The sequence below is a fragment of the Myotis nattereri genome (genome assembly GCF_964212035.1).
Source record: "Myotis nattereri genome assembly, chromosome: 2".
NCBI classification, from domain to species: Eukaryota; Metazoa; Chordata; class Mammalia; order Chiroptera; family Vespertilionidae; genus Myotis; species Myotis nattereri.
In genome coordinates, this window is record NC_138076.1 from 180098808 (window position 1) to 180122483 (window position 23676).

Genomic DNA, 23676 nt, shown 5'->3' on the forward strand with positions numbered 1-23676 from the left:
GGACTGTACAATTAGGTGAACTGGCTGGCTGAGCTCCCCATTCAAACAAGGCCACTGGGGAGGTTCACTGATGGGGTGAGGAAGCTGGCAGTGTTCCTGGGTCGGATGATGCCACTGGTTGGACTCCATGATTGGACATGGCTATGACCTGATCTACGTAATCATACCTGGTTGGGTGGGATCCCTGGCAGTGCTTCCTGACCAGGTGGTGCTGCTAGCTGGACTCCATGCTGATGCAGGGTCACAGGCAGGGCTCTGAGGTCAGATGGGGTCTCTGGCTATGTTATGCAATCAAACAGGGTCACAGGCTGTGTTCTGAAGTTGGGCAGGGCCTCAGGCTGGGTTTTGTGATCAGGTAGGCCACTGGCTATGCTCCACTATTAGATTAGCCAGGTTCTTTGGTTGGGAGGGGCCTCTAGCTGTATCCTGCATTTAATGGTCTAGAGCAGTAGTTCTCAACCTTCTGGCCCTTTAAATACAGTTCCTCATGTTGTGACCCAACCATAAAATTATTTTCGTTGCTACTTCATAACTGTAATGTTGCTATTGTTATGAATCGTAATGTAAATATCTGATATGCAGGATGGTCTTAGGCGACCCCTGTGAAAGGGTCGTTCAACCGCCAAAGGGGTCGCGACCCACAGGTTGAGAACCGCTGGTCTAGAGGCTGTGCTCCATGGATGGATTAGGGTTACTGTCCAAGCCCCCACATCAGGTGATGTTACAGGACATATTCTGCAAATGGGTGGAGTCATTGGCTGGCTCTCTGCCTGAATGAGGCAGCAGGCTGCATTCAACAATTGGGTGGGGCCATAGGTTGGGTTCTGCTGCACAGCAGAGCTATAGGGTAGGTTCCATAGCTTGGTGGTAACATAGACTAGACTCTAAGGCTGCTCAGAGTCATTGCGGGGGGGGGGGGGGGGGGAGGGGGGGGGCGGCAGGGACAGTACTTTAAAAGGCTGTTTATCAGTATTCAAGCAAGGCTGTAGGAGGTCTGGGGTGGAAGGTGCGTCAGCCTCAGCCCTGGATTGTGGTGTCTTGCACAGATAGTTGCTAGTTCATCTTCTGTAAGGGGGATTAAAATTGGTAATGACCTATGTCACCATCTTGATAATATCACTACCTGTGCTTATGTGAACTGGCAGAGATATAATCCTTTCTAGTAGGGATTATGGCAATTTGTATAAAGAAACTTAAAGATTCTTTATCTTTTGACATAATTCCACCTTTAGCAATCTATCCTAACATATAATCAAAATTGCAGCAAAGATTTATAGTTTTTTTAAATCTATGCATTGTTTGAAATAACAAGCAAAACAAATGTTTAAAATTAGGTAAAATGATTGCTGGAATGATGATGATAGCAAGAAATTACATAGAAATAATAGTGAAAAAATGTCCTTCAAAAAATTTAACAGCTTGAGAAATAATGCTGTATAAGCAAGATACAAAGTTCTATCTTTTTTTAAAAATATATATTTTATTGATTTTTTACAGAGAGGAAGGGAGAAGGATAGAGAGTTAGAAACATCGATGAGAGAAACACATCAACCAGCTGCCTCCTGCACAACTCCTACTGGGGACGTGCCCGCAACCAAGGTACATACCCTTGACCAGAATCGAACCTGGGACCTTTCAGTCCGCAGGCCGACACTCTATCCACTGAGCCAAACCGGTTAGGGCCAAAGTTCTATCTTTATCTAAAATATGAACTCTACTATATGAAAAAAGGGGGTAAATTTTAGACGATTTCAATTTTGTCCTTTATAATTTTTTTTAATTTTCCAATTTTTCCATAAGGGAAACAATCATTTTTTTGTTTTTTTTAAATATATATTTTATTGATTTTTTACAGAGAGGAAGGGAGAGAGATAGAGAGTTAGAAACATCGATGAGAGAGAAACATCGATCAGCTGCCTCCTGCATGTCCCCTACTGGGAATGTGTCCGCAACCCAGGTACATGCCCTTGACCGGAATCGAACCTGGGACCTTTCAGTCCGCAGGCCGACGCTCTAGCCACTGAGCCAAACCGGTTCCGGCAAGGAAACAATCATTTTTATAATAAGAAAAAAGTATTTAATAGTAGTTGTGTGTGAGTAGACATAGGAACAGTAAAAGAGAATCAATTTGTACTTTTCAGCAGAGTGTTGTTGTTTTTTAAATTCTTACTCTAGGATATGTTTTTATTGATTTCAGAGAGACAGGAAGGGAGAGGGAGAAAGTGAGGAAAAGGGACAGGGAGAGGAAGACAGAAGGAGAAAGGGAGGGAGGGAGAGAGGAAGGGAGGGAGGGACAGGAAAGGAGAGAGGAACATCGGCTGCCTTCCATATGCACCCCAACCAGGGACCGAATCTGCAAGCCAAGTATGTGTCCTAACCAGGAATCGTGGGACCGTTTGGTGCACAGGACCATGCTCAAACAACTGAGCCACCCAGCCAGGGTGACAGGTGTGTGTTTGTTTTTCTAGGTACCATTGAACTTGGATTCTTTTCCTATGAGCCAAATTCTTAGTTCTGGTTTTGTAGAGGGTTATAAAGAACAGCAAAAAGGGTCTGCAGTCATGGATTAAAACTAAAGACAAACCATGAGACAAATGGGAATCATGAAATTTTTTCAGTCATCTCTTACACCTCTTTCTAGGGAGAGTTTTTTGGTATTCACAAACTGTCACTCTCTTCTCAAATTAGTTTTTCTACTGGTGACTCAAAGGCCCTTATCAAAACAAAAAATCAGGCAGCATAAATCTTACTTAAGTTAACTTCAAGTCCTATTCAAGGTAAGAAAACTACTCCTCCAAAATCATAAGAGACAAAATAAATGCTCAAGCTTTAAAGAAGATCCCCACTTTCCTTTACTCCTACTTAGTCTGTTCGAAAGGAGATAGTGCCTGATTCAAAACACCAGTACAGCCAAAAATGCCTATTTTGTGCTAAAAGGAGAAAGCCTGGTGTGACCAGGAGACAACCAATAAATGGACAAGGCAGGAAAACGATGAGTGGTGAGAGGTGGTGTGACATGCTGGTTAAGGAAAGGGGAGGAGCAAGCTTTGGGGAGCAGCCTGAACACATAAATCACTCAGCAGTCCAACTATAACAAATGTGCTCATCTTAAAAGTGTGCTTCTAATAGAAATGAGAGAGAGAGAGAAACAGACCGACATTCACACAAAATTAAACTTGAAAATAGATGAGTTTAAATGAGAGTGTAAAATGCAAATTTCTAAAACATGACTTTAATTGAAAATATAAACTATTTTAATTTTCCATTCATTTGAAATATTCAAAGCTTCTTCATCACTGCATAGCTTCAGGAGAGATCTATATGGAGCCCACCATAAAAACCACTTGCTGAAAGAGATCACACTAATTTAACAACTTAAAAGCCAGAAGCAGCAGTCCTTTTTGAGGGCAAAAATTAGATTAGACTAAAATTAAAACATGGTATCATCAAGTTTATAATTTTAAGATATGAGTAGCTATGAGTTACTTTTAGTTATTTTGAGTTAACTCTCCCAAGAGACTTTTTGACCATCCCAAGTGACCAAAGAACTCTGTTCCCAGCTAAAAGCAGACATACCATGTGACTCATCAAACTCAGATATTGTGTTAAACACACACACTACTTGACTTCTGTAACTGTGATAAAAGTCCAGGAGGCATCCACCTCATTAAAACACCATAGTACAAAAAGGCAGAAAAAACGTTTTTTTAAATATATTTTATTGATTTTTTACAGAGAGTAAGGGAGAGGGACAGAGAGTTAGAAACATCAATGAGAGAGAAACATTGATCAGCTGCCTCCTGCACACCCCCTACTGGGGATGTGCCGGGAACCAAGGCACATGCCCTTGACCGGAATCGAACCTAGGACCTTTCAGTCCACAGGCCGATGCTCTATCTATCCACTGAGCCAAACCGGTTAGGGCAGAAAAACATTTTTTAGTGCTAGTGATCGTTGTAATACATACCTGCACAGCTTATTATCTAAGATCAAACAGGGCCATACCATTTTATTGTCTTACAATCTCTAGAACACAATTCTGGTTTATTTGTAAAAAAAAAAAAAAAAGTATAGGAGAGAAAAAATACCTAAAATGGAACAAAAAGTACATTGTATAGTTTGTTGTTATCAAGGATATCCTGTAATTCAAGTGAGTACACTGGCAAACCCTTCCATAAATCAGCTTATAAGCTTAATTATGTTCAGCTTTTTTTTTCCTTCTTGATTTTTAGAGAAAGGGTAAGGGGGAGAGGGTAAGGGGGAGAGGGAGAAGGAGAGGGAGAGGAAGAGAGAAATACTGATTTTGCTGTTCCATTTATTTATTTATTTTTTTATGCATTCATTGGTTGATTCTTGTATGTGCCCTGACCAGGGATCGAACCCATAACCTTGACATATCAGTGTCAGCTCTAACTAACTGATCTACCCAGCCAGGTCTGTTCAGCATCTTTCTAGAATCCACAATAAGTCTAAGATTGTAAATTTAGTTCACAAACTGGTAAGGCTATTAGAATCACAGAACTTGAAAACAGCAACTCTGTTATCTAGTCCATGTCCCTCCTTTTACAGAAGTGAGGCCACAGTCAATTGGCTATCTGGTGGAAATGCTTGGGCTAGAATACTCAACCCTCATGAGCAGCTCCCAATCTAGCTGGAAAGAGCACAGTGCAGTGGCAGCTGTAGGACATGGTACAGACCCTGCAAAGAAACTGGCTATCAGAACACTGACAGCCAACGGCTGAGTTCTGGATGACATGGTATCTATTAGTTCTAACACCGACGTCCATGTCTGACACTAAATCGTTGCTTCCTCTTATGATTGTGGATCTATGGATCAAATAACTGGCTTCTACCTGCTTTTCTCAGAAGGCTAAAGAATGACATTTTACTCTATACTTTCTAGAAACCAAAATACCATGACTAAAAGCTTCTTGGAAGCTATTAGGATTTTAATTACAGAAGCTAGACACGGTTAAGTGGTGTAGATTTAGGTTGGGCTCCTACCTCTGTCTATAATTATTTCCTTGTAAAATATGCCCCAAAGTGAGGTTCTCAAAATCTTATACATTGCATGGGGTAATGGGCACTCCTTGTTCATGACAACCAAGCATAAGGTCAAACCCAAGTATACATATGTATAGTCAAATGTCTGGAATTTGCTATCAGTATTTTATAGCAGAAAAATAAATTTTCTAAAATAAAAAATACACTTTTTTCTTTCCAAACTGGAAATATCTTTTTTTGTATTTATGAAAGTAAAGTGTTTCATGTATAAATGTGAAAATATCCAGAAGCAGATAAAATGTAGAGTGAAAATGACCTCGCAATCCTGCCTCCCATAATACTCAGTTTTAACTGCTGGGCGATAGACTGGAGTTAGACGGCCTGGATTTAAATTCTTGCTCTGCCGCTTACAAACTGTAGTGTGTCAGTGTCCTTATCTATAAAGTAAAGATAATGACAGCATGTGAAAATTAATAACTAGTTTTATTAAGTTTCTTTATAAAGAATACGTATTGTTCCAAGCACTTAAAATATATTAACTAATTTTAAGAAATTGATTAACATGTATTAAAGCACTTGAAACAGTGCCTGAGACTTAGTAGAGTGCTCATTAAATGTTAACTGTTGCTATGTCATTCCAAAACTTTAATGCATATATAAACACACACACACACACACACACACACACACACAGAGTTTGTTTTTGTTTTTGTTTTTTTAAGGGTGACACGAAGTTTTCTTTAATTATTCTTTGGGGGATGGGATGCCACACTTCTACTCAATTAAGAGAGACATTTTTTATCAGCACAGAAGTCTTTTTTATTCTTCTCCACTTATCATGCCATGAATTCATAGGGAATGGGTTCCAGCAGCTCAGGCTCCTTTCCATTGGTTCTCACAAAGTATGCTTCTCTGGGTGGAGCAGGCTGACGCTTCAGTTGAACCCAGGTACCTTTCTCTTTGGCTTCCTTCTTTTTCTGATCATTTTCCTTCACACGTTTCAGGAAGCATCTTGACTCTTAGAGAGCTTAATATGCTCAATACGCACATTACCTCTCTTCGCAAGAATCTTGCCCTTAACTTGCTTTTTCACAACAATGCCCACTGCATGCTGGGTGACACTGTAGGCTCTTCTAGTTTTGCCATGGTGACATTTGGGGGGCCTTCCTTTTTGAACAGTGCCCATTCCCTTGATGTCCACAATATCACCTTCTTGTAGATTCTCATGTATGTAGCCAAAGGAACAACTCCGTGTTTTCTAAAAGGCCTAGAGAAATATTGGGGTGCCTCTCCTCTTTCCCTTTGTGTTAGTCATTTTGGTGAATTACTGGAAGATGGCAGTTCCGGCCATAAGGGCACACACACAATTTTAATATAAATGGGCTCATACAAAGTGTTCTGAAAGTTGCTTTTCCCTTACTATCTTACAGACATCCTTTAATGTTTGTTAATACAAATAGATCCTTTATATCCTTTTTAAGAAGCACATAGTAATAATATTTCCTAACATGAATTGTTTCTGGCTAGACACTGTGCTTTACGTGTATCATCTCACTTAATCCTTATACCAATCCTAAAATGCATGTGCCATTATTATTCCCGTTTAGAGACGAGGAAAGTGAAACTCAACTGGATTAAGTAACTTGCCTAAAATCATATAGCTAAATGTGGTAGAGCCAGGATTTAAACTTAGGTCCCTCTGAAACTAAGCAAACACGGCACACTCCATCTTCTACAGTGCTGCAGTTGTAAACCAATGCCCACTAATAGATGTTAAGATGGGTTCCATTGAGCGAGTATTTTTAGCAACTCCACAGTGAAGGTAATTAAATCATGTATTGTTCATTCTTTCTCTTATTTCCTTATTATATACTTCCAGACATGCAGTTGCTGAATCAGAGAATATTCACATTTAAAATTCTGATACACACTGCCAGACTGCTTTCCAGAGAGACAGTCACAATTGACCATCAAGTCATTAAGAGCCAATACAGGGCACTGTCCATCTTTTTCATCTTCAACAGCCTGATTAAAAAGGACCTATGATGTCTTAGTTTTGCTTATGCATTTCTTTGACTAAAATGAGTTAAATATATTTTAAAGTATTATTTCTGCCTGATTTAAGTCTCTTGCCTACTTTTATACTGAAGAAATTCTTTAAACCATTCAGACTTTATTTGAACAATATTCACAGCCCATTCTGAGGTATTTTAAATAGCTGAAATCATACCATATGCCAATATTTAAATAATTTCAATTTATTCAACTTAAGAAAAAAGTTAGAATATCCTTTAGTTCATCGAGGATCTTTAGTTATTATATTAGAAGAAGGGTACTTTCCCATAAATCAGTAGAATAAAATGAAAACTGTCTCACAACTCAAAGATTAAGAATATAAGTAAAAAATTCGTTTCCAAACTAAAATTTTCTATTATTCAGATGTGGCATTAAGAGCCTATAGTTTGGACCCTAACTATTTGGACTAGCATATATAATTTTTTAAAAATATGTTTTTACTCCTTTTTAGGGAGAGTAAAGAAGAGGGATAGAGAGATAGAAGTACCAATGAGAAAGAAACATCATTGATCCACTGCCTCCTATACACCCTCTACTGGGGATCAAGCCCACAACATGGGCATGTGCCCTAAAGGGGAATCAAACCAGTGAATTATTGGTTCCTAGGTTGACACTCAACTACTGAGTCACACCGGCCAGGCTATAATTTCCTTTTTTAAAGTAACTAATCAATGCCCTTTGTTCTTGTCATGATCATCACTGTCATCATCATGGCTACCATTTATTAAGCACTTTCTCTGTGCCAGACAGTGCTGTGTGCATTATCTCAATCATCATAACAACCATATGAGAAGGTACTATTTCCCCATTCATTTTACAAATGAGAAACTGAGGCTCAGAAAAGTTAATTTATTTGCCACAGGCCAGCTAGAAAGTGGCAGAGCTGGGATCTGAACTGTGTGTACAGGACTATTGTTCTATTGTTCTAATATCATGCCTACCCTTTATGGACCAGACTCAATTACTTTAACAAAGCTAAAGCCAAAAATAAATCCGTGCCTTCCTAAAGGCAAATCAAGAAAATTACTGGTCTATTTTTATATGATCACCTTACTTATTCTTGATAAATCTTAAATTGTTGTATAACTTCTGGTTTTAAAGAAACAACTCACACATCCTTCTATCAGAAACAAGGCTGCGTTAACGATCTTCCCACTTAACCTGTCCTCTTGCCCAAAACAGCTCTATAACTGCAGCAAGAGTTTTATAATCTGTTAGAAATTTAGCAATTATTTCACAGATCAGTTAAAATATATATTGTCTAGCCTATGCTGTCCTGTTATTTGTAAATAGGCAAAAAGTATCAGAATGCTTTACTGTATGCGCGGGAGGATTAACCAACGCTGAGTGGCAGCCAGAATCCAGGCAAAGATGCTTCGTTAGGGTTGAAGTCCAGGTTTAATGTGCATCTAGATGGGTTCTCAGGAGCCCTGAAATAACCTCAAGGCAACAAAGGTCTCCTTGGCAGCCTTACAATCAGAAAGTTCTTCTTACATCTAATCTAAATCTCTTTTACTGAAATTGAAACTCATTTCTTTTTCTCATATTCTCCATAAAAATGAAGAATTTCACTGTAGCAATTAACTTGCTCAAATTCTGACAGAAAATAAGAAAAAGGTAGATGTGATCAGTACTGATATTCTTTAATTCTCTTTACTGAAAAATCAAACGTTCTTATATAGTCAGTCCATTCTGCAAAGAGAAGAATTGCTTGTCTCCAAGAAAACTATGAAACTGATTTGAAAATAAAGTTGCTTTTCTGAAAGTCTTCATGACTTGTAACTATTGAGAGTTTAAAAAACAAAAACCCTTCATAGTGCTTTCAAAGGTCTACTAATAATAAAACCAGCCCTAGCCGATTTGCTCAGTGGATAGAGCACCGGACTATGGACCAGAGGGTCCCAGATTTGATTCCGGTCAAGGGCATGTACCTTGGTTGTAGGCTCCTCCCTGGTTGGGGCATGTGCAGGAGGCAACCAATCAATGTGTTTCTCTCGCATCGATGTTTCCCTCTGTCTTCCACTTACTCTAAAAATCAATGGAAAAATATCCTCAGGTGAGGATTTTTAAAAAATATTAAGTAATAATAATAATAATAATACCACAGGTAACTCTTATCAAACACCTCTGTGTCAGGTACAATGCTAAATGTTTAGCATGCATGACATTCTTCGATTTTCACAATTCTATAAAATATGTTTCTCACACTGACAAAAGAAACTGAAGCTTAGTTGCCATCCCAAAGACTTACAAGTAAATGGAACCTAGTCTGCTTCATATCACAACCTAAGCTCATAACCCATTCAGCTACATCATCTCTCATCTGACCTTTATTTTTAAGTGGGTTAGCCTCCCTTCATAGAGGACTTTGTTCCTCAAAGCAACAAGTTCTTTATAATAAACTAGATACCTAGTGCACAAATTCATGCACCGGTGGGGTCCCTCTGGGTGGCCCGCAGGGATAGGACCAAAAACTACAGTCCAATGCTGCCTGCAGAGGCTGGCGCAGCCGCAGTAGCACTCGCCAGCCGTGAGCCCTGCATCTGGCGCCCTCCTGAGGGGAGTGGGCTGTGGGATCGGGCAAAACCGGCTATCTGACATCACCCCAAAGGGTCCTGGATTGCGAGAGGGTGCAGGCCAGGCTGAGGAACCCCACCAGTGCACGATTGGGGCCAGGGAGGGACACAGGAGGTTGGCCAGCTGAGGAGGCTCCAGGGTGTGTTCAGCCTGTCTCAATCAGTCCCGACTGGCCGGACCCCAGCAGCAAGCTAACCTACTGGTCAGAGTGTCTGCCCCCTGGTGGTCCGTGCACATCATAGTGACTGGTTGACCAGTCGACTGTCTGCCCCCTGGTGCTCAGTGCACGTCATAGCGGGCGGTTGAGAGGCCTTAACATATCATTAGCATATTACGCTTTGATTGGTTGAACAGTCAACCGGTCACTGGACGACTGGACAATTGGCATATTAGGCTTTTATTATATAGGACTAGGGGCCCAGTGCACAAATTTGTGCACCTTGAAAGGAACCGTGAGCCGCAAGGCTGCAGTGGGCACAGGGGAGGATCTCAGCTCATCTTCTGCACCTCCGCCTGGCCCCGCCTGCCACAACCCTTGGTCCACTGTCTGCTGGCAGCCCCCCGCCACCGCCACTTCCATGTGCTGATGGCACCAGCTCCACTCGCACCCACTGATGGCGCGAAATGATTGGGGCCGGTGCCAGCAGCGGATGCGAGCAATGGCTGCTGCCCCTATTGCCCCTCAGGAGTAAGGGAAGGTATAAAAGCCCTCAGGGGCGATCGGGGCCAGCAGCTGCCGCTCACACCTGCTGACAGCACCTAGCGATTGGGACCGGTGCCAAGCAGAGGCAGCAGGTACAAGTGGCGGCTCCGGCGCCAGCTGCGGGTGCTAGTGGGGGGCCATCGTCGGCAGTGGGTACAAGCAGCGTCTGCCAGCTCTGATCGCCCCTCAGGAGCAGGGGGAGGTGGAGAAGCACTGAGCTTCTCCCACAGACAGCAATGAGCGATCAGAGTGTCGGCAGCAGGCGGCAGAGCGCGGATCATGGTGGGCATCAGCTGAGGCGGGATGGTGGAGCTGAGGCTGGCAGCGGGTGTGAGTGGCGGCTCTGACACCGACAGTGGGTGCAAGTGGGGCTGGTGCCGGCAGCAGGTGCAGACACTGGCAGCAGGTATGAGCACCCAGTGGGACCGTGGCACGTGGGAACAAAGAATTTTCAGTAACTACCAGAGGCTCACCCCAATCACAGCGACCGGCACCCCACCTTGGTCTGGTGCCCCTGCTCACCTGCTCCACCATCCCACCTCAGCCGATGCCCACCATGTTCCACACTCTGCTGCCTGCTGCCGACACCTGCCATGTTTCGCGTGTGCCCCCTGGTGGTCAGCGCACGTCATAAGAACCGATTGTTTGGTCTATTTGCATATTAGAGTTATATATATATATTTTACTTTCCTCAGCTCTTCCCATTATAAAAATTTGTGGAAATATAGCAACTCCAAGGGTTTACAAAACTAAAGAGTGTCATACTTAAGAATATAGCAAAAAAATTGTAAAACTATGAAAAAATATGTACAAGATTTATGAGCATGATTAGCAACTATAGTACTTTTGCACTAAATAACTTCTCTGTTCTTTCCATCTACCTATCTATCCATCATCCATCTGTATCATCTATCTATTCTCACACCGAAACCAAACTATTTTATCTTTAGAGCTGTAAAATATATTTTGGCATCTGTTTGGGTAAATTTCTCTTTTTCCTTTGTATTCCCCCCAAATTCTTACACACTGTTTTATATGAATATTAGAATCTGCTTCCAAAGTTCAACTAAAAATAATGTTGAGATTTTGTTTGGACAACACCTTTTTGAAAAGAGAAAAAAGCATGATTTAAATTAACTCAGACTGATTCTTGATTAAAATTACCATTTTAATTTCAGTTCCTTTGTGAAGGTATTTCTTCCACCTGGGGAACAAGTATCCAAATCCAAGGTTAAGGTTTTTAAAAGTCCCTTTTAAAAAGCTGCATCCAAAATTATAATGCCTGTATTAAATAAGGCATTATATCAGGAGATGTCTGCAAGACAGTTGGGGCTTCAGTCTGACAAAAGATAGAAAAACAGAAGGAAGACACTAGCTAAGCTAATCATTTCTAGGTAAGGCTGATCAAATAATTGGCATCATTAGCATGCTGTCATACACCAGACAGTATACAAGTAGGAAGAAACCCAAGTAGTAAGAGAGATGACATGAGCACTCTACTATCCTATAATACTCTTGAAAAAAGCAAGAGTAACCTACAAAAATAATCAGTACATGTGACAAATAAGCCTGGGTAGGCCTAGCTGCTGTGGCTCAGTGGTGAGGGCATCGTGCTGCTCACTGCAGGGTCTTGGGTTCAGTTCCTGGTCAGGGCACATACCCAAGTTGCAGGTTCGACCGCCAGTCAGGGTTGGGGTATGTGCAGGAGGCAGCCAAATGATGTTTCTCTTTCCCTCCTTCCCTCCTTCTCTCCTTCCCTCCTTCCCTCCCTCCCTTCCTCCTTTTCTTCCTTCCTTCCTTCCTTCCTTCCTTCCTTCCTTCCTTCCTTCCTCCTTTCTTCCTTTCCCCTTCCCTTTCCCCTTCCCCTTCCCTTTCCCCTTCCTTCCTTCCTTCCTTCCTTCCTTCCTTCCTTCCTTCCTTCCTTCCTTCCTTCCTCCCTCCCTCCCTCCCTCCCTCCCTCCCTCCCTCCCTCCCCTCCTCTGGAATCAATGGGAAAAAAAACCCTGGGTGCGTCTTTCTTTCATAAGCAGGGCTTCAGAACAGGGAAAGATCCGTGTGGACTGCAGTGCAGTGCTCAGTGAAAACTAATAAATTGGGTAGGTCAGCTTTAATTTAACTGAGTGCCTGGCAGTCATCAAAATTTAATGACAGCTATTGAGAAGCCCATAAGAAGAAAAACAGTGATGATTTCAACTTAGTTTATAAATCAAGACTGAGTCACACTTACAGCACCTTAATCAAAGGTCAGCGATCCTATAAGCAAGCATCTCTCATTGTTCTTGCAGCAGCTACTACAGATGATATACTAGTACATCAACTGTGATCAGCACTGGATTACCCCAATGAGAAATCTCTAAATGCTTTGTGGCTTGAGGGGCTATTCAATACCAGAACTTGATCCTACTCCCCCTATACTTGGCCTAAAAAATCCCTATTCTATTGGCCTTGCATCCACAAAAACTCCACCCAGCTTCCTGACGTCATGGAAATGTACCAGTTCACTCAGAAGACCTAGTATGTGGGCTCATCTATTTGTGGAAAGAGATAGTTCTCTCCAAAATAACTGAGTCAGAAATTTTTAACAGCACTAGATTTGTTTTTTTATTAAAAAAAAAAAGGGGGGGGGGAGCTTTTTTTGGTCATCATTGAATAAACAGGATGAGTACTGTTTCTCCTTCCAAGGAGCAAAAACTAATGCTAAACATAGCTGGGAACACTGGCTGGTAGGAAACAGGGTAAAAACTTTTTTAAAAATTTAAATCATATGAAAACTCTATAGTTGTTTAATTTTTAAAACTTTATTAGAGAATGCAAAGCAAGACATTCCAGTGACTTCTTTACCAATCTGTCATGCCAGGAAGCATTACTCAGGGAGGGTAGCTTCTCTGGAAATGAGCATGAAACTTACCTGTGAGTTGGATTTAAGGCATTTTCACTAAAATGGGGAAGTTAAGACTATTTAACCTCCTGAGAATCCTGCCAGTTTTATTATACTGTTTGTACTTTTACAGGTAACTATTAGTACTTTAAATTAAGCAGAGATCACAGCAGGGTTGAATAGTTTTCACACACAAACCTCAGAACTCTATCTGTAACGAGAGACACTGTAAATCATAAACAGTACTCCATAGCCGATAGCTTTTGCTAAGTGAAAGTGGGATAATTTGGTGGGCTGTACACTTTTAGAAGTGAAATAAAAACTCTGTGTAGTTCCCCGCATACTTCAGAGCTGTGAAGGTCAAACGGAAGAGGTGGAATGGCTTTATAAAAGGCAACACACTGCTCAGCAGAAGGCCGGTCACACACGCACTGAAACAATAACAACTCTAAACCTAGGATAATGGTTATTTCTGGGGAGGGCAGGGAGGGAAGAGCCAGAAAGGCTTCTCCAACTCCATCTGTAATGTTTTGTTACTTAAATAAAATCCGAGACAAATACTATAAAATATTAACATTTGTGCAGCAGACACATAAATGTTCATTATACTTTTCTCTATAACTCTCTGTGTTTGTAATAATTCGTAATAAACCTGCAACAGTAAGTTTTATAATGTAATCTTAAGAAAATAAAATGACAAAGATCCAAGGAATCTTTGTCTTTTAAAGGTTTCTTATAGTATTTTAAAGCTACTTACCTTTATACATAGAGTATCTTGCTTTCTACTAACAACTATCTACTTTCCTTATTAATATAATCACCATCACTTTTTTTCCCTTTACACTTCCATCTAACAGAGTTGAAATAAAAAAGCACAACTCTCTCTGGAGCATACGGACAAAGGAAGCTCAGTGAGATGGGCTCAGTGAAGCGGGGTTCTGGGAGCAGCTGGCAGAGGGAGGGAAGAACACTGGACAGAAGACCAGTGCCCAGTGGGAGAGGCAGCCAGGTCTTCTATCAGACTTCATTATTTTGTTTGAAGTATCATGACTATCCAAAATACCAGAGAGACCCCTTTTAAAAGATCAAAATTATATCCCACACATACTAAAATATTTCTAGATGACATAATATAACACCAAGGAATACTACAAAAGAATATAGCTGAAATAAGACTGGTCATGGTTGGATAGCTATTTAAGCTGGTGATGATATATTGGGACACTTTGTACTATCCTATTTACTTCTGTGTATATTTAAATTTTTATATAATAAAATTATTTTTAATCCCAACTACAATAAATGATTAACCATCATCATGTTAAAAGTCTTGCTTCATTTCAATCTGCTAAGTCCTATTTATGACAAGAGGATCAGGTAGTCAGGCCAGGGTTAGTCATGCTGCTACCACTAATCAACTATGTGCCTTGGTCTTACTCAGTCTCTGGTTTTGAGTTTATGCAACTGAAAAAATGAAATGGTTGCATGAGATGATATCTAAGTCCCTATTTAACAACAAGATTATTATTAGAATTATAAAACAGTTATTGTATAATACAGTTAAGAACTGCAAATGTTACTGATATCAGACTAAGGCCACATGCAAATATATTTAACCCCTCATTTATTTATTTATTTGACAAACATTTAGGGAATATTTACTATGTACCAAGCAGTGTTACATGCAGCTAGAATACAAAGTTAAATGATAGAATTCTGACTTCGAGATCCAATCTAATCATGGAAGATACATGTTTATTGTAAACACATGAAAACAATACAATGTAAGGGATGATGACAGAAATAAGGGAGTTGAAAATACCAAAAGGCTTCCATTTTCATATGCAGACAGTGAAAGAAAGTATCAGGAGATGAGACTGGATAGGAAAGTAGGGATCAGATTGAGAAGGACTATGAATGTGATGCCAAGGAATTTGGATGGTATCTTGAAAAGTGATAAGGAAGGTATTTTAAAGATTCTAAGCCTGGAAATGATGAGATTCAATTTACATTTTAGATGAACTGCTGCAATAAGAATTTGGATTTGGTGGTGGCTGGCAATGTTTGAAGGACAGAGGAGAGAAACAGAGGAGGAAAGGGAGGTTTACCTAGTACTTAGGAGATACCAAAAATGATCCAGCAGGATATGATGAGGGCTGGAATCAAGGCAATATTAGTGGAGGTTCTTGAGATACTTTTAAAGCAGCACCTTGGGTTCTGGAGTAGAAAGAGGTAAGTACACTGAGATACATGAATAAATGGTTGTTAATGTACAATAACCAGTTCCTTCTTCAAAGATAAATAAAGCAAAGATTTTAGAAATGCAGATTTTAGGTACTCTGCTGTATTTCTTCCCTCATTTTTCAAGATAATATAGAAACGATAGCATGGAATGATAGCATCTATTCATCATCATTACAGCTTCAAACAGAGTGCCTAGCAAAGAGTGGGTGCTTAATAAATGTGGGTTAGCCCTGGTCAGTGTGGCTCAGTTGATTGATTGTCATCCCATGCACCAAAAGGTGGCATGTCTGGTTCCCGGTAAGGGCACATGCCTGGGTTGTGGGCTCGATCCAAAGTAGGGGGAGTGCAGGAGGCAGCTGATCCATGTTTCTCTCTCACATAGATGTTTCTCTCTCTCCCTCTCTCTAAGATCAATAAAAACCTACTGAGAACAATAAATGTGGGTTATGTGTTTAATGTGATAAGTTAATAAACAAATGAAGCAAACAGTACCACATGGTGCAGGAGGTTAACTCCCTGCTCACTGGCCATATTAGCAATGACTTGATAAAAAGCACAGGTAAAAGTAAGAAAAGATGAAAATTCTTTATCAGGTGATTTTATGTCCTTCTGCAATTTTTCCCTTAAACCTTCCAGGATTTTAAACTATTATATCTTAAGACAATGAAGAAGGTGGGTGAATTCTTGTTATTAAGAGTTAGACTACTCATATGTAGCCTATAAGGTATTTTTTCTTATAAATTATATAGTATATTTTATCTGAGCCCCAAAAAGGGCACTTCTAAGAGAAGTATTAGAAATGCTCAGTCTCAGGTGCCACAAACCATAAGGACTTTTATCCCAATTTTCACAAAACAACAGCAATATTTTTCCCTTGAAACTATTATCTTCATTTGAATAAAGAGGAAAAGTAGTAAAAAAAACCCCACCAAGATGGCAGCATAGGTAAACACTGGGGATTGCTGCCTCACACAACCACTTCAAAAATACAACTAAAAGACGGAACGGACATCATCCAGAACCACAGGAAGGCTGGCTGAGGGGAAATTCTACAACTAGAAGGAAAGAGAAAAGCACACTGAGACTCAGAGGAGGTACGGTGCAGAAGTAAAATACAGGGGTACAGAGGCGCATGCGGAGAGGGCTGGCAGCTGAGGACACGGTTGTCTTTTTCAATCGGGAGGGAGTCTCAAGCTCTGAGCTCCAGTTCCGGGCGAGTCTCAGGGGACCCAGACTCATACGGGAGAAACTGGACTGTCTGGCATCGGTCGGAACTCAAGGGCAGCTTTCTCTCGGAGGTGCTTGCAGCAATTGCCAGGACACTGAGAAGCAGGGCCTCTGAAGGCAGGACTGAGAGCAGCCATAACTGCTCACTCTGCCCTGTTGATCCCCTGGGACCCCGCCCCGCCCAATCCTTTTGCATATGAAAGGCCTGGACCTTTGCAATCTGATAATTACCTAACAAACTGCAGCTGGCCCAAGGCCCCAGGGCAACTTGCATTGCATCACAGCTGGCTCCTGCTGGGTAGCCTCAGGTAAAGGCTAGATTAGCACCTCCTTAGAGATCCAGAAGCCAGTGTGCCTGGTGGTCAGACTGGGACCATCCAGATTGCAGCTCCTCCAATCCATAAAGGACACACTCAGGGGGCAGACTCAGTGACCACCAAAGCCCCATTGAACCAAGTCTTGCCCCGGAGGGGTGTCTCCAGCACAGAAGTTCTCCCACTGCAGACACAGCTGATTCTCACAGCCAATTGGTCAATCCCTCCCAGTGTTACCTACAACAATCAAGGCTTAACTACAAGACTGTGCACAAAGCCCACAAGGGGGTGCACCAAGAGTGTCTACCTCAGGTAATTGGGGAGGCAGAGCCACTGGGCCCTATAGGACACATAGCACAGAAAGCCACTCTATCGACACAGCGAAGCATAAAAAAATGCAGAGACAAAGAAACAGGACACAAATGACAGAAATGGAGGAAAGCAAACTACTGGATAGAGTTTAAAACCACACTTTTAAGGTTTTTCAAGAATTTTCTAGAAACCGCCAATAAACTTAATGAGACCCTCAAGAAATCTAATGAGACCCTCGAGGCTGTGATAAAGGACCAACTAGAAATTAAGCATACACTGACTGAAATAAAGAATATTATATAGACTCCCAACAGCAGACCAGAGGATCGCAAGAATCAAGTCAAAGATTTGAAATATGAAGAAGCAAAAAACACCCAACCAGAAAAGCAAAATGAAAAAAGAATCCAAAAATATGAAGATAGTGTAAGGAGCCTGTGGGACAGCTTCAAGCGTACCAACATCCGAATTATAGGGGTGCCAGAAGATGAGAGAGACCAAGATATTGAAAACCTATTTGAAGAAATAATGACAGAAAACTTCCCCTACCTGGTGAAAGAAATAGACTTACAAGTCCAGGAAGCGCAGAGAACCCCAAACAAAAGGAATCCAAAGAGGACCACACCAAGACACATCATAATTAAAATGCCAAGATCAAAAGATAAAGAGAGAATCTTAAAAGCAGCAAGAGAAAGGCGGTCAGTTACCTACAGGGGAGTACCCATACGACTGTCAGCTGATTTCTCAACAGAAACTTTGCAGGCCAGAAGGGAGTGGCAAGAAATATTCAAAGTGATGAATACCAAGAACCTACAACCAAGATTACTTTATCCAGCAAAGCTATCATTCAGAATTGAAGGTCAGATAAAGAGCTTCACAGATAAGGAAAAGCTAAAGGAGTTCATCACCACCAAACCAGGATTATATGAAATGCTGAAAGGTATCCTTTAAGAAGAGGAAGAGGAAGAAAAAGGTAAAGATACAAATTATGAACAACAAATATGCATCTATCAACAAGTGAATCTAAGAATCAAGTGAATAAATAATCTGATGAACAGAATAAACTGGTGATTATAATAGAATCAGGGGCATAGAAAGGGAGTGGACTGACTAGTGGGGGAAAGGGGTGTGGGGGATGGAGGAAGAGACTGAACAAAAATCGTGCACCTATGGATGAGGACAGTGGTGGGGGGTGAAGGCGGAGGGTGGGGTGGGAACTGGGTGGAGGGGAGCTATGGGGGGAAAAAGAGGAACAACTGTAATAATCTGAATAAAGATTTAATTTTTAAAAAAAGAGGAAAAGTAAAGCACATAAAGTTAGATAATCTAGACAATATCCTGTTATTAATGACTATTAGTCTGAAATTACAAAATTTTGCCTATCTTTTAATTAGTACCGCCTTATACTGTCAGGTTTTCTCAGCAGTGAGCCTGTGGTACTAAACATCAAAAGCTTGAAATCTGATCATTTGATTTTATACCCATGTATAATAATAAAAGTGTAATATGCTAATTAGATCAGATGTCCTTCCGGACATTCCCTCCTTCCCGACAAAGCCGCAGCGGGCAGGGGCCCCAGCAGAGGCCCCCGGCTGCAACAGCTGGCAGGCAGGGGCCGGGGCCAAGGCTCTTGCATGAATTTCATCCATCAGGCCTATAGGTCATAATAATGAACAAAACATTGATCATGTCCCAGGTAATATGCTTAACAGTTTATACATATATTACCTCATTTGATTTTGATCTTTGCATTAACCCCAAGAAGTGGTACATAAAGTATTGCCATTCTACAGTACAAAAAGATGGGGGGGCTTAGAGAAAATGTGTATCTTGTCCAATGACATACAAGCAAAACACGCCTGTCAGACTCAGTAGCCCATGACTCTTCACACCTATGTAGTATTGCCTCTCCTAAACCATATGAGATAAGTGGGCAAGTGTTATTGTCTCTACTTTAAAAATCCCAGGCTCAGAAAACTGACAACACTTGCATAAGGTCACACACACTTAGAAATGGAGCCAGCATCAGGCTCCTAGTTCAGGGCCTCAACCACTCTACCTCCGATACTGGACCTCTTCCATGAAACAAATCATGGCCACTCCACAGGAATTAGCAAAGTATAAAGTCCCACCCTTGTTTTTAAAAATCAAACACCTAATGGCTTTGTCAACATAGCATAAAGGTCATGAGGTTCTAAAAAAAGAACTAATAAAGTTTCTTTTCTGACACATCAAGGCCACCTTTGACTCAAGTCATAAAAGGAGCTAATTTAGAAAATAATGCTGTTCAGATTTCTGATATGTGCATTTGTTTTCCCAATATTTATGTGTTTCTTTTAGAGTCCACATTCACTGCCAAAGTTTTCAGTACTTATCTGAGACTTGGGTAAAGGTTAAAGAGCAATTTTGTGTCCCCAACCCACAGAGAAAACAATGTCTACAATTAATCCTCACAGACTCTACTGCCAAATAGCAAGCAGATGTATTATTTCTCAGATGCATTGTGTATGTGCCCAGGCAGTGGAAAGGGGTGAAAGAGGGTAGAGAGAAACATTAAAAACAAACCACATTTGGGGGACTCATTTCTTCTAAGGGCTTACATCTTCTAAGGCGTTTGGCGGCTGACAAGATGATCCTGCCCTTGAATACAAGGAAGTTGCACCCAGTCTCACAAAGCCCAGCTTCAATCACTCCAAACAGAAGTCTGGACTTCCCTCCAAGACAAATATGGAATTCAATCTGTGTGATGCCTTGAATGCAGCGAATTAATTTGCAATCCTTTATTATTACCATACAAGGGAGGGAAAAGAGCTACTTCATTAGTCCCTACTTGAGGGGGAAACAACAGGGGGAAAAACATATCATTTAAATCCCATAGCAAAGTTTTCAAACTTTTCCAGTAAGATACACACCCTAATTGAGTCATCAGCATAATACTCTACAAGTGTATCACCTCAATACTAACTACTTTTCCTATACATGATTGTTCTAACTGTGCTAATTCTACTCAGAATGGTTAAGAAGCTATAACTTGTTTCATTCTTTTCCTTTAGTCATTTTACACTATAATTTTTAGAGTAAGTGCACTGCCCTTAATTCACTTAAGTACTTAATCTATAGCTAAATTTTCACACAGCTGAGCAAAAATTATACCTGAAAATAGCTAATAGCCAAAGTACTGAGGCAACATAAAGAAAACTGTTTCATGAATCAATGAGAATGTGCTAAATCCAAAATTAAGATTATTAGGAGGAAAATTCTTTGAAACTAAAATTAATATGTGGACATTTTTCAAATATGTTTAGCTATTTATCAGCTAGTTATATAAGAGTTATATAACACAGTCTTTTAGGAATGGTCTATCTCAACTGAATATTAACTATCAGCTCGAAGATCAGTTGGAACCATCCTCTGTGGTATTTTAAAAACCATCTCCACTGACTACTCTCCAAATATTTGCATATGGCATATGGGATACTGAATGAAAGGTGATGAATTTCCTGAAATCTTTCATAGGCCATGATCCACTCCCAAAGATCCAAAGCTGTTCATGTTAGCTTGCACACCAGGCAACTCCAGCTCTAAGCTTTTCTCACCTTAAAAGTACTTGATCCCACCTACCACATTGAAAATGTGTTTCCTATTCTTTCCCCATCACATTAAAAACAAAACAAAACAAAACAAAAACAGAGTTTTAGGTGAACTCTTCTCCTGAAGCTAAAAATGAATGAATACTTCTTTGGATACCAAGTTGATAATGAATCTATTTCTAAGACTCTGAACTAGACTGCCTGAGTTTGAATTCCTGATTCCACTCTTGCTAACTGTGTGATCTTAGAGAAGTTAATTAATCTGTCTGAGCCTTAATATTCTCATCAATCAAAGGGATTCTTATGAGTTAATAAAAATTTAGAACAGTACCTGACACACATAAGTGGTCAATTTAACGAAACAATTATTATTATTATTATTATTATTATTATTATCATTATCATTGCTATCATCACTGTTGTTAATTTGAAAATTATACTGTTAACATGTCCCTCTGCCATTCCTCCAGAATGTGGAAAAATGAATCAAAAGTTAATGAGATCTCTGAACTACTCCTAAGTTAAAGAAAATGATACTTTGATAGTTTGGTCACCAAATTACACATTTTAATGAACTTAAGTCTGTGATTTAACATCATAAGGACTCAACTAAAATAGCAGTTTAGGATTCATTTGAATCTCTTATGGGCAACTTGTACAGATTTCAGTCTCTAAGTTATGAGTATTAAACTTTGGAAATCATGAAGCTAAAAATAATCACAATACATTTGGAGAGACAGATGCATTTGCAACTGAGCTACAACATAGAAAATGAAACTAATTTGAACACGGGATTAAATGGGTTCATTTTTCCTGGGATTAAAAAAACACACACATCAGCAGCCACAAGAAATAATAAAGATTGAAAAGTTATAGGTTATGAAATATAACATATGCAAAATGAATATGCCATAGTTATTATTATGTTTTTAAGCTTTTATATAAAACCTAATCTACACATTAAAATACTAAGGTAAAAAACACATTACTATCATAGAAGAAAAAATAACCACAAAATAGCACATTTGCAACACCTAAAAACAAAGAGTTAAATACCAGTACAACAGTAATACAGTATTAGCAGCTGTTTATTTGGATCTTACTATGTATCAGGCACTGTTCTAAACAACATTAAGTGTCCTACCTTCATAAAGAATTTCTATGAATCAATACAAAAAAAGCCCACACAAACAAAATTTTAAATGAGCAAAAATCCCAAATAGAAATTTCAAAGAAAGCACAAACGACCCATAAACAAAATTAAAGATGCTCAACTATAATTCTAATCAGAGAAATGAAAATTAAAACCCTAACGAGACATGAGTTCACACACCTAGATAGGTTAAAACGTAAAAAGCTGTCAATATCTAGTTTTGTTAAGGAACAATTGTAACTCTTATTCACTGCTGGTGAAGGCATAAATTGGTACAATTGCTTTGGACAACAGTTTGATACTAGTTAGTAAATCTGAACATGCACATCCACATCCTCAATGCCCAAGCAATTCTGCTCCTAGGTATCTACCATAATAATACTCTTACACATGTGGAATAGGGGGCAATGGTTAACAAAATCACTGAAGCATTGTTCCTACAGACAAAACAAACAAACAGGAAGCAACACAAATGACCACCAACAAAAGTGGAATAATAGATATATTGTGGTATATTCATATAACTGAAAACTACACAACAGTGAAAAAGAATAAAATACCACTACATGGATAAACTCAGAAACAAAGTTGAAAAAAAAGCAAGTCACAGTATATAATACATACTGTATGATTCCCTTTAACCAATGTAACCCCAATAAATTCAATAAAAATAAATAAAAATTTTAAAAATAAATAAAGTTCAAAACAAGCAAACCTAGAAAATAACATTGAGTTAATAAGATATATTCCAAGGTGATAAAACTAGTATAAGTAAAACAAGAGAATGCTTACTATAAAATTAAAGAGAGTTATTACCACTGGGAGGTGGGAGGGCACACAGGGAGCTGCTGGGACATTGGTAGAATTCTATTTCTTTATTATTATTATTAATCTCCACCCGAGGACATGCTTAGAGAGAGGAAGGGAGAGATATAGGTATGTAGGTAGGTAGGTAGGTAGTTAGATATCAACTCGTTGTCCTCCATATGTGCCCCAACCAGGGATCAAACCTGCAACCCAGGTATGTGCCCTGACTAGGAATCGAACTGGTAACTTCTCAGTACCTGGAATGACACTCAACCAACTGAGCCATACCAGCCAGGGCTGGGAAACATTTTATAACACAGAGGCCATATTCAACCAAACACTGCGCCCAAGACTTATGTGAGAGCAGGAGAGAGATATTCCAGTAAAAGGTACTCAGATACCTAAGTCTTCAGTAGCTGACCTATCCAAGACAAACCCCGGACAGTTGAGATCAAGACCCACAATCAAAAAGAATCCTTTATGAAATAAGTGAATGATCATTCTATGTGTTGTATGAAGATAGACACAGCTTTACTGTGATTCCCTTGGGGGCAAAACATGATGTAGGCATAAAGTACAACAGAAAAGATCTAGATGGAATATAAAGAAATATTTCTACAGTTTGCAGAGTCATGGTAGACTAGTAGACAGAGGTTCTTATCTGATTTAGGCAGAGTAATAGAAGCCTCCAGCACAAAAATCTGTTTCAAATCAGATCTTTCAGTTAAAAGGTTTTTCTGCTAGTCTTCCCCTAATAAAATTAGAAATTCTCTAATTTTCTACTGGCGTTTTCT

At 39.9% G+C, this 23676-nt stretch overlaps 1 protein-coding gene and 1 pseudogene across 3 annotated transcripts in view; both read right to left on the reverse strand.

The window, feature by feature from the left end:
- STK38L (serine/threonine kinase 38 like) overlaps nt 1–23676 on the reverse strand; it is a 74345-nt gene that overhangs the window by 36406 nt on the left and 14263 nt on the right. The window lies entirely within an intron of this gene.
- Nucleotides 5841–6319, reverse strand: LOC308513575 (large ribosomal subunit protein eL21-like; annotated as a pseudogene). Its single transcript has one exon. The product of its transcript is annotated as a large ribosomal subunit protein eL21-like (transcript).